The following is a 16,668-nucleotide window of genomic DNA, read 5'->3' on the forward strand; positions in this document are numbered from 1 at the left end:
CTGGGGGCCCTGAGCTCATCTCTGCCTCCTTTCCTCTTTCCCAGCTCCCCCCTCCCAGCTTCTCCAGTACCTCCACAGGGATGACAACCCTCTCCCCGGTCGTTGGTATTGGCAGCCCTCACACATCCTGGGAGCGCTGGCAGTCATCCTAGGCCTCCTTAGTTGCTCTAGCTGCAGGCAGTACTCTTCCAGCCAGGGTCTTAGCCTGGGGACAGCACCAGGAAGACAGGGGCGAGGATTAAGGGGTTCACTGCATGTGGGCATCAGGCAGCCAGGCATCATTTTTCTAATCCTTTTGGCCCACTCGGGAGTTCTCCCTTTCTTTCCTGTATAATGAAATAAAGACAGGAAACAACTCCTAACAGAGTTGCAAAACCAATTACCAAAGGGAATTAGCCAACAAAACAGAAATGCCTTGGGGAAGGAGGGCAAGAGTGTCAATGGTGGAAATAACTTACATGAGCCTCGAGTGAAAATTCCTAGGGGTGGGTATCAGTGGATGAAGAAGGCAGTAGTACTTGTGAATTCTGGGACTTTCGAGCCAGAGGATGCTTCGGCATTCCTATCTTGAGCAGTGTCCTAAAGGAGGGAAGGAGGAGCTTAGGAAATTCCATCTGTTTTTGCCAGGGACTAGGGGATGCCTTCTTCAGAGGGCGAACCCCCAGGTCACCCCAGGTTCTTATCAGACCTCACTTCCATAAAATCAAACTTCCCTGTATCACCCCCAGTGCCCTTCTGCAAGGTGGCAACTGCTTTCCTGAAATCCTAAGTTTCTGTTGAGTCCAGTGTGCCCAGCCATGCACGGAATCATCTGAAACTATAGAGAGAATTTTAGGCCTCAGTCTCTACCTTAATAGAGCAAACACTCTTACACATTTAGAGTGTCCCTTGGTACACAGTAACAATGACCCTGGTGTTGCCGTCGTGGCTCAGTGGAAAAACGAATCTGACTAGTATCCATGAGGATGCAGGTTTGATCCCTGGCCTCGCTCAGTGGGTTAAGGATCTGGAGTTGCCGTGAGCTGTGGTGTAGGTCACAGGTACAGCTCAGATCTGGCGTTGCTGTGGCTGTGGTGTAGGCTGGCAGTTACAGCTCCAATTTGACCCCTAGTCTGGAAACCTCCATATGCCATGGGTGTGGCCCTAAAAAAAAAAAAAAAAAAGGTGACCCTACTCCTCAGCTAATGCTTCTCATTTTGGGGCTTCCTCAGGAGGCCTGTAGTGAGATAGGTGGAACTGCAGAATTCTTTAACCACAAGAGTACCTGGGAATTCTAATAGCAAAATACTCACTATAGCATCTGCTATCTCTATCCCGTGGCCTAGGGAGCTGTATATAACCAAATTACCTGGCCTAATTTCTTTTCCCTGACTTTGGAATGTATAGAACAGAGTATGACAAATTTTAGTTAAATCCCGTTTCTGGTACTTACTAATTTTATTACATCAGACAAGTTACTTAACTGCCAGGCCTTGGTTTTTCCTCATTTGTAAATTAGGGAGATTGTTTAAAGATTATATAATCTGGGGACTTCCTGCTGTGCCAACAGTGGGTTAAGGATCTGGTGTTGCCACAGCTGTGATATAGGTTGCAGTTGTGGCTCAGATTCGATCCCTGGCCTGGGAACTTCCATATGCCATGGGTGTGGCTGAAAAAGAAAAAAAAAATATATAATCCATATAAAGTGCTAATAAGCACACTCAATGAATGTTAGCTCCAAAAAGAAAATGAACAAACAGGAGTTCCCGTCGTGGCTCAGTGGTTAGCGAATCCGACTAGGAACCATGAGGCTGCGGGTTCGGTCCCTGCGCTTGCTCAGTGGGTTAACGATCCGGTGTTGCCGTGAGCTGGGGTGTAGGTTGCAGACACGGCTCGGATCTGGCGTTGCTGTGGCTCTGGTGTAGGCCGGTGGCTACAGCTCCGATTTGACCCCTAGCCTGGGAACCTCCATATACCGCGGGAGTGGCCCAAGAAATAGCAAAAAGACAAAAGAAAAAAAAAAGAAAATGAACAAACAGATAGAGCATAACATAGGGCAAAGGTCATGTCCACTACGCCAGTGGCCTCACTTGTCTTTCTTGGAGCTCAATCACTCCAGGTTGAAAGTTCCCCTTCCATGGCCTGATTTTAATTTTATTGAAAGGCATTTTCTCAGGGCTCACTGGTATCTTCTTCAGGCTGGTATCTTCCACCACTGTGTTTCTCCTGTGCCCTTACAGCCTTTGAAGAGTGGCCCTTCAGAAGGGCCATTGGACTGATAATGGGCAACGCAGTAGGTTAGGCAAAGAGGGCTGTACCTTCCATGAACAGGGACTTTGTCGCATTTACTGCTATGTCCCCAGCACATACAAGAGTGTCTGTGAGTTCCCGTTGTGGCTCAGTGGAATCTGACTAGCATCCACGAGGACACAGCTTTGATCCCTGGCTTCGCTCAGTGGGTTAAGGATCCGGCATTGCCCTGAGCTGTGGCGTAGGTTGGTGACTACAGCTCTGATTTGACCCCTAGCCTGGGAACCTCCATATGCCACGGATGTGGCCCTAAAAAAAAAAAGAAAAGAAAAAAGTGTCTGATCACGTAATAGGTCCTCTACCATATGTGTGAAATAACTGAATTAATGAAAGCATTAAAATGAGGGTGAGTGGAGGAATAATTTTCAGTGTGGTACCAGACAGGTACTACAGGTAGAATACCAATCAAAGCTAAATTTTGAACTAAAAGAGTGAATTGTTGGAAAATTGAGGAAAACTCAATAGTTACTATATTATTTATTGAGTACTTATTACACCCTTGGCACTATCCTGAGCATTTAAAATGTACTATTTTATAATCCTTACAATTACCCTATGAACTAGGTACCCTTATCAATCTTTCCCATTTTAAAGATGGGGAAACTAGGAGTTCCCATTGTGACTCAGTGTTAATGAACCCGACTAGTATCCATCAAGGGTTTGATCCCTGGTCTCACTCAGTGGGTTAAGGATCTGGTGTTGCCATGAGCTGTGGTGTAGGCTGGCAGCTGCAGCTCTGATTTGACCCCTAGCCTGGGAACTTCTATATGCCACAGGGCAGCCCTAAACAGGAAAAAAAAAAAAAAAAGGTGGGGAAACTAGAGCACAGAGAGTAGAGGTTAAGTAAGTTGCACCCAAATCACAGAACTGGTAAGAGATCCAAACTTAGGCAGTCTGACTCCAGAGACAATGCCTTTTACCTGGACACTATACTGGAATGAAAGAGAAGGCTTTTTACCCACTTCAGAATTGGGGGAGTTCCTGTTGTGGCCCAGTGTGTTAAGAATCTGACTACAGTGGTTCGGGTTGCTGGAGAGGCATGAGTTGGATCTCCGACCCTGAGAAGGGGGTTAAAAGTATCCGGCATTGTGGCAGCTGTGGCATAGACTACAGCTGCTGCTCGGATTTAATCGCTGACCCAGGAACTTCATATGCCACAGGTGCGGACATTGAAAAAAACCCCAAAACCAAAAAACAATTGGCATATGACTGTGTGTGCATGTGTTCAGCATCCACCTATATTTTTTTATAGCCGTGTGCTTTGTTAGTTTCATTTCCATTGCACAGCACGTTTTTGTTTTTGTTTTGTTTTTTGCTTTTTAGGGCTGCACTTGTGGCATATGGAAGATCCCAAGCCAGGGGTTGAGTCGGAGCTGCAGCTGCTGGCCTACACCGCAACCACAGCAATGCCAGATCTGAGTGGCGTCTGAGACCTACACCACAGTTCACGGCAATGCCAGATCCTTAACCCACTGAGTGAGGCCAGGGATTGTACCTGCATCCTCATGGATACAAGATGGGTTCACAACCTGCTGAGCCACAATGGGAACTCCCATAGCATGACTTATAAGTGATTTGAAAAACACATTCTAGTGCTCCTGGAACCAGTTATTTCCGTGTTCAAACCACGGCTTACTCACTAATTAGCTGTCTGATCTTTGCAAGTTCCTTAGTCTCTCTCAACCTGAATCTACCTAAGTTTAGATTTCAGCTCTGCCACTTATCTTGTGTAACTTTGGGCAACGCATTTGATCTGTACCTCACGTTCCTCATCTGCAAAATGGGGATAACAGTTTCTACTCTAACAGAGTTTTGAGCAGTAAATAAACGAATCCACGTAAAGCTCTTAAAAGAATAAATATTCACATATAGCACAGTGTCTCACAGTTTCTTTCCACAAACGTTAGCTATTATTCTTTTAACACACTGACTCAGAGACTTGGTGCCTGTCCTCAAGGTGCTCAAGAACACCACCTGTAAATCGAATATACTTTAATAAAGGAAAATTAAAAAAAAAAACGAACAATACTTGTGGTATGTGCTGGAGAAACGCTGAGAGTCTAGGTGGGCCTCACTGCTTTGGGGAAGTACGGAGGCCAGCAGGAGCTGGGCCTTTTTAGTCGATTAGGTGGCGTGGGAGACTGTTTCCCTCATTGTGAACCTGACTAGACCAGGAGATCCCTAGAAAGGGAGTTGCGAGGGCTCTGCACGGCGTAATTTCTCAGCAATTTGGCCAGCTGCCTTTTTTTTCTCCTATCGGGGTTCAGTCACGACAGGACCACGCTGAGGTACAATGAAGACCAGGAAGCTCAAGGCCTTTGGCAGACGGAGACAGGCCACGCCCCAAGTAGACTGCAAGGCCCCAGCGCTTCAAGCCAATTTTATCGTGAAATTCCTGGATTCTGTCGCGATGTAACACCACCCAACGCAGACCCCAGCGCCGTTCCCCCGTCTCCATCTTTAGAATTGGAAGAATGAGAAATGGCCAAAGGGGAATCCCGGTTTTGGGGATACTGGGGTACGGCGGCTGCCTGGGGACCAAAACGTCTCTAAGGTAAAGTTGCAGCCCTGAAGCGATTTTTTGACCCCCGACACTTAATGGGCTGCTGAAGACCCGGATGTGTCTGGGACTGGCCGAGGTACCCATTAACGCGCCCCCGCTAGACCATCCCCCTCCTCCGTTTAGGACTGGGTCTTACGTACGCCAATCATCACCTCTCCAGCCACTCACTCTTCAAGGGTGGGGTGTAGCTCCGGCATCCCATCTCCTATTGGTACGGCCGAGAAGAGGAGGGCGGGGAGGCCGGCTGAGGTCGCCCAATGGGCGTCGTGGCGTGTGGGGAAGGCGGAGCCGAGGCGCTTGGCAGCTGCCCAATCAGCGTCCTTGTTTGTGTGGTGCCGCCGCCGCCGGTGCAGCCGCCGCCGCCGCCGCTGCCCCCGTCTGTACCGCAGTGTCTGCTCCGCCCGCCCGCCCCGGTCCGGCCCGCCCCCCTCCCCCACCCCCGCCCCAAGTCCCGTCAGCGGGGTCCGGAACCCACTGTGCCGTCGCCTCTTCCTTTTTCGACGCCGCCGCCGCCGCCTGAGGAGGCGAGCTAGCCGGGAGTTACACCGCCACCGCCAGGTGAGGAGCTTTGGCCTAGGCCAGCTTGGCCGCCCGCCCGCCCGGGGGCGGTGAGGAGCGAGGAAGGGAGGGAGGCTGGGAGGAGGCGGTGGTGGCGGAGGTGGGGGAAGGGAAAGGTGGAGGGGCGGGGGGAGGGGAAGCGCCCGCGAGCCGACGCCCGCCCGCGCGCCCCCGCCTTGCGTCCCCCTCCCCCCACCCCGGCACTGCGCGCCCCCGCCTCGCGCTCCCCTTCACCTCATCCCCTCCCCCCGCTCCGCGCGCGCGCCCCGGTCTTTCACTTCGGCCTTGCGCGCCCCTAGCTCGAGTCCCTTCATTTCTTCTCCTTTTACTCTTTCTCCCCTCCCTCGCGCCCCGTTTCCCCCGCCTTCCCCGCTTTCACTCACTGCCTCATGCCCGCCATGCTCCCCTCCTTTCCTCTCTAGCGCGCCCCCCCTTAACTCTCTCCACCCCCAGTGGTGCCCTCAGGGTGCGGGGGCCGCTCCCTACTCTCAGTCTTGTGTTTGTCGGCGGTTGGGACAAATGGGGGATCCTTAAGGGTGAAGGAAGCACGGGTTGATTATCTTTATTTAGGCAAAGGGGCCAGGAGGGCAAAACCTTACCCCTTTATTTCATCGTCCACGGTTCCCTCGCCCTCTGGTAGAAGAGGATTGTCTCAGCCTGTATGATGTGGGTACTTGTATTCTGTAGCGACTAAACCACCCCTTTTTTTAGCTGGGCTTCTGGGACCCGCTTGGTCTGTATCCCAGTCCAGTGCCTGAGGGTCGATGGAACTAGAACTTGCCCTTCCCTAAACCAAACCCAGACTTAGAGTACTTTCTGCTATCCTGCTCTCAATTACACGAAGGAGCTAGCCACTCCTGTAAGTGCAGAGGTTTGGGTGCCATTCGCCCGCCCAGGACAGCGTTCCCCCTTCATAAAGGTATGATAGCCTCTTTGGATTCTTCCCCGGCATTAACTTCCCTCCAAACACAAAATATTAGTTCATAGGGTTGGCACTGAAGTGGAGATGGAGGCAATGATGGGGGTGGCATGTGGCTGCTAACTGAACTAGCTATCAACCTTTTCTTCTGCTGTCATCTGGAGAATCAGGTAGCCTTCTGAGAACCAGTTTTCTCATTTCTGATAAATGATTATTTAGAAGGCTTTTGTGTGCGTGTGAAGAGAGCCGGGAGATACTTAACATAGTGTATTTCAGCAAAGGCAAAGAGCAATGCTTTCAGGCCAGACTGCAGTAGAGAGATTTGGACTTGCAGCAGCTGGAGTATAAGAAGGTTTAATAGATCTGTGTTGGGAGAAGAGCTAATGTTTTTGAGTTTTTAAAACATTTTTCTCCCAGAAATTTTATTTTTTAATTAGACAATGCATGCATGTGATGCAAAGTGAAAAGAAATCTGTCTCACCTGTGCCCTGCCTTCCTCTCCCAGTACCTTTGACTTCTGATTGTTTTTTTGGTAGCAGCATGGTGTCTGTATGTTGCTGTTTATATATTGGAGATTATCCTATGTGGGAATTTTGTGCTAACTTTATTGCTTTTTCTTTGATACATTGATTACAACTCTTCCTTGAGGTTTAGTTACCACTTGGATTCATATTTTGGGTGTCAGAGCAGTCTTGGTAGAGTGTTGTCCTAGAGTAGCATTTCTCTTGGTGCTTGACTGGTGAAGAGGCTACTTCTGGAGCTGCTAAAGGTGGTCCTATGGAGGGGTTTAGTATGCTTTGGAAGGGAAAGCCCACACCTGTTGGAAATGGTACTGCTTTTTTTGTGACTGATGGACTGGGTCAAGGATAGTCTTTCCTTGGGCTTTTAAAGTGGATAGGCTGTATAAATAATGAGTTAAAGGGGGTACTGATATGGTAGTGTTCCGTTTTGAGGGGAATATAATTTTTAGTCTAGTAGCAGTGATAGTCATCATAGTACGAAATGAAGTAGCTAAGTATTAATCAGCAGGAATCAGAAGGCTGGATCTTTAGGCTGAGTGACCCAGTTTGAGAAGAGGTGAGGCTTATGGACTTTTGTCCTGCCTGTTCCTTACTTGAGAACGCTTTCAATGAGGTGAGAGTGATTTGTAGCTGACAGCAGCATCCATCTTTATGACACTGTGGTTTGCCTTCCCTGAGTATGTGTGATGTCTGTTAACTTCCTGTTTAGAGCAGTCTGAATAGGGTCTGAATAGAGGCTGCATTCAAATACCTGTCAAGGAACAGTGTTAACCAGGTTCCCTGATCAGCACTTCAGATCTAAGTTCTGGCAGTAACTTCTACTGCTGTGTTTAGCATAAGGCCGCAGGAAGGGGATGGGGGGAGGTTGTGAGAATTTTGTTCTGAATCTCATAGTCTTAAAGTACATTCTAAAGCCTGTATGCTGCCCCCTTTTTTGGACACATGTCTCTCTCTCCTTAACACTCTACCTCCTCTGCCACCGCCCCCCCCCTTTTGTTCTGACTGGTCCTGGCCAGATATCCAGGTTGGGTTTTGATTAGAGAACAGCAGTGTGGAAGAAGGGTCACTGTGTCAATAATAGTATTCTAATCTTATGCTGGGACCTCTGGATTCATTCTAGCTTTAAGCATTATCTTATATGTTGTATGTAAGCCAGGCCTCTAGTTTCAGTTTACTGATTCTTGCTTCCTTATCTCCCCAGCCTACCAAGTTGGAAGTGCATGTGTAGGGGAACAGCAGCTATGCTCTACTGGTTTCTAGACTCTGGAGCATATTCCATGTTAGCCACCACATTGAGAGTCATGCTGACAAGCATCCCCTTTGCATTCAGCTCAGAATGCTCATTTAGCTCATTGAGAAAAGCCAAACCAGCTTTGGTTGATTAAAGCAATTGCTAGAGAAATCTAAAGATTTGAGCCATAACTGAAACCTAAAAACTTAACTTTCTTCTTCTTCAGACCCATTGCAGTACTTAAAGCCCTGCATCATTACTTTTTTTTTTTTTTTTTTTCAGCTGTGCCCAAGGCATGTGGAAGTTCCCAGGCCAGTGATCAGACTTGTGCCACAGCAGCAATCCAAGCTGCTGCAATGACAGTGCTGGATCCTTAACCCACTGTGCCACAAGGAAACTCTTGCATCATTACATATTAAGGCACTATAACCAGGCATTTTCTGAGACAGTTTGGAGGGGAGAAAAAAAAAAGACACACAGTTAGGTGAACTTTAAATCTAAAACTGGTGTAAAACTGTCTATCTCTTGCTCAGGAAAAATCCAACCTAGCAGGCAATGCCACACAAAGTTACAGTTCTCCTGCATTGTCTAAGCCTGGGAAAGGATACATAGGAAGTTCAATTTCTGTTGAAAATGACTGGCTTTGGGGGAAAAAGCTTCTATTAGTCTTATTGTTTGTTTTATCCTCAGTAATTCCTTTGATGCTTTTTATATAGGTAACTGGTTGGGGATTTTGGTGGCTCCAAGTGCATGAAACAGAGAGCCTCCAATATTTGTGTAGTAGTGATGAAAGCCTCTAAAGAATAGATTTTTTTTTTGTCTTTTTTGTTGTTGTTGTTGTTGTTGCTATTTCTTGGGCCGCTTCCGCGGCATATGGAGGTTCCCAGGCCAGGGGTTGAATTGGAGCTGTAGCCACCGGCCTACGCCAGAGCCACAGCAACGCGGGATCCGAGCCGCGTCTGCAACCTACACCACAGTTCACGGCAACACCGGATTGTTAACCCACTGAGCAAGGGTAGGGACCGAACCTGCAACCTCATGGTTCCTAGTCGGATTCGTTAACCACTGCGCCACGACGGGAACTCCTAAAGAATAGATTTGATTTGAAATGCTCCCTCGTTTTTCATCTTTTACCTTCTCTTTAATGGTATATGAAATATTCCTAATCAATTCAAGTTCATCCAGTAGGAAAGGAGTGACCCAGGGTCATTAAGAGCTTAACTAGTCTGATATACTTCTTAGATCGTATCTCAGTAATGTTTGGTGTCTCCTTCAGAATCCTCTAATCTCTGCCTTTGCTTTAAGTTGGCATTGACTGGCAAGAAGCTATCAAGAGTTTTGGGTTATAGTACCAAAAGCAACAGCTCAATAAGGAGTTATTTTTTGTTACTTTTGAAGTATGAAATGGTCAAATCCCAGAGCTCAACGAATTATAGTAGGAGTTCCCTTCATGGCTCAGTGGTTAACTAACCCGACTAGGATTCATGAAGATGCAGGTTTGATCCCTGGCCTCGCGCTCAGTGGGTTAAGGATCTGGCGTTGCCGTGAGCTTTGGTGTAGGTTGTATATGTGGCTTGGATCCCAGGTTGCTGTGGCTGTGGTGTAGGCTGGCAGCTGAGCTCTGATTCAACCCCTAGCCTGGGAGCTTTCATATGCTGTGGGTGTGGCCCTAAAAAGCAAAAAAAAAAAAAAAAGTAACTGTACAAACGTATGGACATGTGAACTTGTTAATACTAACCAGTAAACCATTAAGGAAGGTGATGATGTTTTGCCATTCCTGAGCCATTCTCTTGTTTCCTTTCGTCTGACTAGTATACATTTTAAAAAAATAATTCAGGTTACCATTACTTGAACCTGAGAGTCGTACTATAAGCCTCCTGATCAAGCTTTCTTGACCTTGTCTCATTTTGAGGGAAGGTGGAATTTGTAATCTCCCAGAATGTAGGCTGACATGTTAGGATTCAGATCAGATACTAGGATTAGTAAATTCCCATTATGGTTGTGAGGGATTGGAAATGTAAACTAGAGAGGTTGTGCATCTCTTACCTAGAAGGTGTTTATGAAGTTAGCTTTTTGAGAGTATTTAAATTCAGACTTCCTGAGAGGGAGGTTGTGGGCTCATGAGTGGCAAATTGGAAGAGTACAACACAAGTGTAAAGAGTCGGAGTTCCCGTCATGGCTCAGTGGTTAACCAATCTGACTAGCATCTATGAGGATGCAGGTTCCATCCCTGGCCTTGCTCAGTGGGTTAAGGATCCGGCGTTGCCGTGAGCTGTGGTGTAGGTTGCACGTGTGAAGAGTCTAGAAATCCTGGGTAAGATACTCTCTTTGCCATTTATTAGATACATGACTTTGGATGAGCCTCCTAATTTTTGAACTCCCATTTCTTGCACAGCAAAAGCAAATCTTTTCAGGGGCTTCTAAGGTCTTACATGATCTGCTCTTCTCCACTCCATCTTTTTTTGATCTCCTGTCATCTTCCCTTTTGGTCACTCCATTCTAGCGGCATTGACTTGTTCCTTAAATATATCAGTTACACTCTTTATCTCAGGCCCTTTGCACTAGTTCTTCCCTCTAGTAGGAGAAAGCTATTTTTTTTCCCACAGAGATAAAACAAGTGATTAATTTTCTTACCTTCTTCAGTCAAGTCCTTGCTAAAATGTCACCTTTTCAATGAGACCCTATCCTACTTCTGTTTAAAATTGCACCTTCAGGAGTTCCTATTGTGGCTCAGTGGTTCACGAATCTGACTAGTATCCATGAGGATGTGGGTTCAATCCCTGGCCTTGCTCAGTGGGTTAAGGATCTGGCATTGCCATGAGCTGTGGTTTAGACCACAGATGCAGCTCCAATCCTGCATTGCTGTGGCTGTGGTGTAGGCTGGTGGCTACAGCCCAGATTGGACCCCTAGCCCAGGAACCTCCATGTGCTTCAGGTGCAGCCCTGAAAGGACAGAAGACAAAAAAAAAAATTGCACCTTCAACTTCCACTCCTTACTCCTAATCCTTCTCTGTTCTTTTGTTTTCATACAGTACTTACAATTTTCTGACATACTTAATTTGTTACATTTATTGCTTATTGGTTCCCTTGGTATGATGTAAGGGCTGTAAAGGCATGGTTTTATTTTGGTGTTTTGTTTAATGCCTAGTACAATGTCTGGCATACAGTTAATAACTATTTCTTGATCAAACAGGAATAATAATGTTTTCCTAACTTTATGTTTGTTTATAGCAAAACTATAGAATCCTAAAATGCTTTTTGAACTTTGAAGCCTTATATAAATAATGACAAAATGAGAATTCCTGCTGTGGCTCATTGGGTTAAGAATCTGGCATTGCTAAAGCTGTGGCATAGGTCGAAGCTGTGACTCCGATTCTGTGCCTGCCCCTGGAACTTCTGTATGCTATGGATGTGCCCCCATTCCCCCTCCACTCCCCAAAAAAGACAAAATAATTGCCTTCCCATTGAAATGGTAAGTAACATTTGATTACTGGAAAAAATCTTCATATATTCACATATATTATCACATCTCTCTTAAAACTCCAGCCCTCTTTATTTTCAGTTGTCAACTGTGTGCTAGATGTATCCATCTCTGTATTCCACTGGTACCTCAGACTTAACATTTTCACCATCTATTCATTCCCCTTTTGTGATTTATTGAGTCACCTAAGCCAGAAATGGGAGCATCATTGTCAAGTCTGTCTCTCATATTCATTCCTTTCCAAATATTTCTGAATCTGTACCTTTTTCCTCTATCTCCATTACCAGGCTCCTAATTCAGGACCACAACAGGTCTTATTTGGGATGTTGCCATAATCTCTTACAGTTCTCTTGGTTTTTAGTTTTATTCTCTTTTAAACTCTCAATCATTGTTCTCTTCAAAATAGAATAAGCACATCTCCATTAGATGTTCTGTTAGACTACCTCCTTTTCTCAGAAGTATTCAGTAGTTTCTAATCATTTAAAGGTAAAATTTAAACTCTACATGGTATTAAAAGCCCTTTATAAATCTTGGCCTTTGCCTTTCTTTTTTCTTTTTCTTTTCTTATTTGGCTGCCCCACAGTATATGAAGTTCCTGGGCTAGGAATCAGATCTGAGCCGAAGTTGCAACCTATGTCCCAGGTGTGGCAGTGCCAGATCCTTTAACCCACTGTGCTGGGCTGGGGATCAAACCTGTGTCCTGATGCTGCAGAGATGCCACTGATCCCTTTGCACCATAGCAGGAACTCCTATCTTTGCCTTTCTATCCAGCATCATTTTTCTCCCTTACAATTTATAGGTGAGCAGCTACAGTTCTTTTAGTTCCTTGATCAGCTTCCAAATCTCATCTTAAATGATGCTTTCCTCGACTTGCCCAAAGAAACTTAGATGTGCTTTCCTCTTAGATCTCATTCTTAATTTATAAATACTGCCTGTGTCCACCCAGTGGTCTGTCAACATTCTGAAGTAAAGAGCAACCATGTCTTTTTACTATTGTCCCTCCAGTGCCTAGCATGGTGCCTGTCACCTAAAATGTATTTTATTTATTTATTTATTTATTTATTTATTTATTTGAGGGGGGGGGGTACCTGAGGCATGTAGAAGTTCCTGGGCCAGGGATTGAACCCGTGCCATAGCAGTGACATAAGCCACTGCAGTAGCATAAGCCAGATCCTTAACCCACTGTGCTACAAGAGGACTCCTACAAGATATTTTAAAATGTTAATAATTCTGTGGGTTGACACAATGCTGCGTACATTTAGAAGATGCTCTTTTTGTTATGTTCTGGGAGCAGAACAAGGTTGGCATCTTGGTTCTAATTATCATCTGTATGACCTTGGTTGAGTCACTTGAAGTCTCCAAGCTGTAGTTTCCTCAACTTAGAAATGAGGATCAGTAGCTGCTTTATCTATTTCATTAGGTCTCTGTGTCAGTCAATTGAGATTATGCATATAAGGATGCTTTATAAACTGTAAAGCACTGTGAAATTGTTAGTTATTATGTGCTGACATAAGCTGAGCTTTTCTCATGGCTCATTATTTTCTTGTTTATATTGATGTAAGGTCTTTTTATTATTGAAACCATAAACATCCTTCTACCACATGTATTGTATTCATATCCATTTTCACCAGTAGATGTAGCCTATTCTTGAATATCATCTTAAATGTGGCAAGTTTAAAGCCTCTCTCAGTAGTCCAGTGGATTAACAAAGTTGCAAAATCCTGAGAAGTTACACTTCTCAAGGAGTATCTTAGTCACGAATTCTGTAATTTTTCCCTCAGATTAAAAAAAAAATTGCAGGGGAGGTCCCATTGTGGCTAATTGGTTAGCGAACTCAACTAGTATCCATGAGGATGCAGGTTTGATCCCTGGCTTCGCTCAGTGGCTTAAGGATCCTGCGTTGCTGTGGCTGTGGTGTAGGCCAGCAGCTGCAGCTCCAGTTCGCCCCTTAACTTGGGAACCTCCATATGCTGCAGGTGCGACCCTAAAAAGACAAAAAAAAAAAATTGCAGGAGTTCTGTTTTGGCTCAGCATGTTAAGGACCTGACGTTGTTACTGTCAGGATGCGGGTTCGATCTCTGGTCTCCATCAGTGGGTTAAGGATCCGTTGTTGCTGTGAGCTGTGATGTAGGTCACAGATGTGGCTCAGATCCCAAGTTGCTGTGGCTGTGGTGTTGATTGACAACTACAGATCTGATTAGACTCCTAACCTGGAACCCTCCATATGCCACAGAAGTGGCCCTAAAAAAAAAAAGCCAAAAAAAAGTAAATGTAAATTCATTTGTTGAGCATTTGCTTTGTGTAAGGCTTTGAGCTATTTTAATGCTTACAGTAACTCTGTGAGGGGGATATAATCATTTTACAGATAAGAAAACTCAATTCCCAGGGAGGTTGTCTCTTTTTTTTTTTTTTTTTTAAGGGCCGCACCTGCAGCATGTGGACGTTCCCAGGCTAGGGGTTGAATTAAGCTGCAGCTATCAGCCTATGCCACAGCCCCAGCAATGCCAGATTTGAGCTGTGTCTTCGACCTACATCATGGCGCATGGCAACACTGGATCTTTAACCCACCGAGCAAGGTCAGGGAGTGAACCTGCATCCTTAAGAATACTAGTTGGGTTCATTACTGCTGAGCAGAACAGGAACTCTGCGAGGCTGTCATTTTGCTGGAATCTCAAAGATTAATAAAAGTGGTGAATCTAGTATTTGAACAACTCTGCCTGACTCTACAAGTTGTGACCTTACCACTTTCCTAACACTTGTAATTGAGGGTTTTTTTTTTGTTTTTTTTTCCTAGTGTCGAACCCGCGGCATATGGAAGTTTCCAGGCTAGGGGTCTGATCAGAGCTGCAGCTGCCAGCCTACACCACAGCCACAGCAACACAGGATCCGAGCCACATCTGCCACCTACACCATAGCTCACGGCAACGCTGAATCCTGAACCCACTGAGCGAGGCCAGGGATCGAACCTGCAACCTCTTGGTTCCTAGTTGGATTTCTTAACCACCGAGCCATGATGGGAACTCCCTAGAGGTTTTTTTTTTTTTTTAAATAAAGGTTAACTTTGTAAAAACAAAACAAAAATGATCGTTTTCCTCAATATTAGTAGTTCTTATGTGAAAAGAATTTTGTGGTGAAATAGGGTTTTGAAAAATTCTGGGTAAAGTTACTGCAGATTTCTTCACAGCATAACTTCACAGAGCCTTGCATATCTACATATATATTATTCATTAGGAATGGTGGAAAGAATGGCTAAAGGATGCAGAGTTTCTGGAAATTATTTGACCATGAAAGAGTGTCTTTTAGGGTACTAGTGATCTCACTGAACTCTTTGAGAAGACAGTACTGCACCTTGCTATTCTGTTTCCTTGTAGTGCCTCTCTGGGTTTTTTTGTTTTGTTTTGTTTTGTTTTGTTTTTTAATTTAAGGGTTATCACTCTTGAATGAGGGAATTGACTGCTTTTGTGTGCTGGTTTTCCAGAGAACTAGTGTGGTGGTGTTTAGGCCAGATATTTTTTAGAACCTTCATTGGTATGGATGCTGCAATTTTTCCCCCTATGAATATTCTAAGGCGAACAGCACAGCTCATCCAACTTGGCCCTCAGCTTCAGTGTGTTCTCAGGAGTATAGCTGTAACTGAGCTGCTCCCCCCACCTACTTTCATGTAATTTGCTAAGAAGCAGGAGAGTAAGGTTTCAGCTTTGTAAGTGAGCAGAATCCCTTTGAGCTAGGAGCAAGAAACCCTTCCTTTCTGTAAAGGTGGTAGTATTACGTTAAGAAATCTGTAGGAGTTCCTGCTCTGGTGCAGTGGGTTAAGAATTGGACTGCAGCAACCTGGGTTGCTACAGAGGCAAGGGTTTGATTCCTGGCCCAGGGCAGTGGGTTAGAGAATCTGGCATTGCTGCAGCTGTGGTGTATGTTACAGCTGTGGTTCAATTCAGTCCCCAGCCTAGGAACTTCTATATGCCTTGGTTGCGGTCATTAAAAAAAAAGAAAATCTGTGAAGCTCACTGTACTTTTCTGTTTTGTGAGGCATTCGGACAGGCCTGGGGATCAGGGGCGAGAAGGAACAATGCCTTTGATTTTTAGTCCTTTAAAGGTGCTAGGTTGGTCTTGAAATAAAAACAAAACTGAGAGATTTATCCTGTATTGTTTAAAGGCATAAAAATTACCTGCAAGGTGTCTACCACTGAATTCCAAACTTTTATCTCATAGTTTGAGCTACCAGTGAAAAACATTGAAAGTATTTCCCTAATAGGATAACATTTTGGAGGAAGGGGCAGTTTTCTAACCAGTCTTTAACATTTATATGGCTACATTGATGTGTTGCTATCAAAGGGATTGAAGCAGTTGGTCATGTATGTATATTGCTACTGCCCGGGACAGGCTGGCTAGAAGACCCTATTTTAGGTTCTGTGGAAATTTGATGTGAATAGCTTGACATCCTTCCCATGAATTAGTGTTTGGCCTATAATAAACATTTATGGATGAATTATTATGTTACTCTGATGCTATTCTTTTCTAATTTTATTTATTTATTTATTTTTATATTTTTGTCTTTTTGCCATTTTTTGGGCCGCTCCCGTGGCATATGGAGGTTCCCAGGCTAGAGGTTGAATCAGAGCTATAGCTGCCGGCCTACGCCAGAGCCACAGCAACTCAGGATCCGAGCTGCATCGGCGACCCACACCACAGCTCACAGCAACGCAGGATCCTTAACCCACTGAGCAAGGCCAGGGATCGAACCTGCAGCCTCATGGTTCTAGTCGGGATTCGTTAACCACTGCGCCACGATGGGAACTCCTAGTTTTATTTTTTTTAGCTCACTCTTTATTATAGTTGATTTATAATGTGCCAGTGTCTGCTGTACAGCAGTGTGAAACAGTCATACATATATATGTGTATATATATATTCTATTTTTCATATCATCCCCTATCATGTTCTATCCCAAGATTGGATATAGTTCACTGTACAGTACAACAGGACCCCATTGCTCATCCATTCTAAATCTAATTGTTTGCATCTACTAACCCCAAACTCACAGTCCATCTCTTTTGTCATTTTGTAATTCATTTAGTAAAGAATGCTTACTCAGTACCTTAGCTGAG

The 16,668-nt window shown here is 45.1% G+C and overlaps 1 protein-coding gene across 2 annotated transcripts in view; it reads left to right on the top strand.

Moving 5' to 3' along the window:
• The first annotated feature begins 5,277 nt into the window (after positions 1-5,277).
• Positions 5,278-16,668, top strand: part of GATAD2B (GATA zinc finger domain containing 2B) — a 97,336-nt gene continuing 85,945 nt past the window's right edge. For both annotated transcript variants that reach the window (XM_047784549.1, XM_047784550.1), the window contains exon 1: positions 5,278-5,410. The gene's annotated coding sequence lies outside the window, so the exon portion shown is untranslated. The remainder of the gene's footprint in view (positions 5,411-16,668) is intronic.

This window comes from Phacochoerus africanus, chromosome 6 (assembly GCF_016906955.1).
Source record: "Phacochoerus africanus isolate WHEZ1 chromosome 6, ROS_Pafr_v1, whole genome shotgun sequence".
Taxonomy (NCBI): domain Eukaryota; kingdom Metazoa; phylum Chordata; class Mammalia; order Artiodactyla; family Suidae; genus Phacochoerus; species Phacochoerus africanus.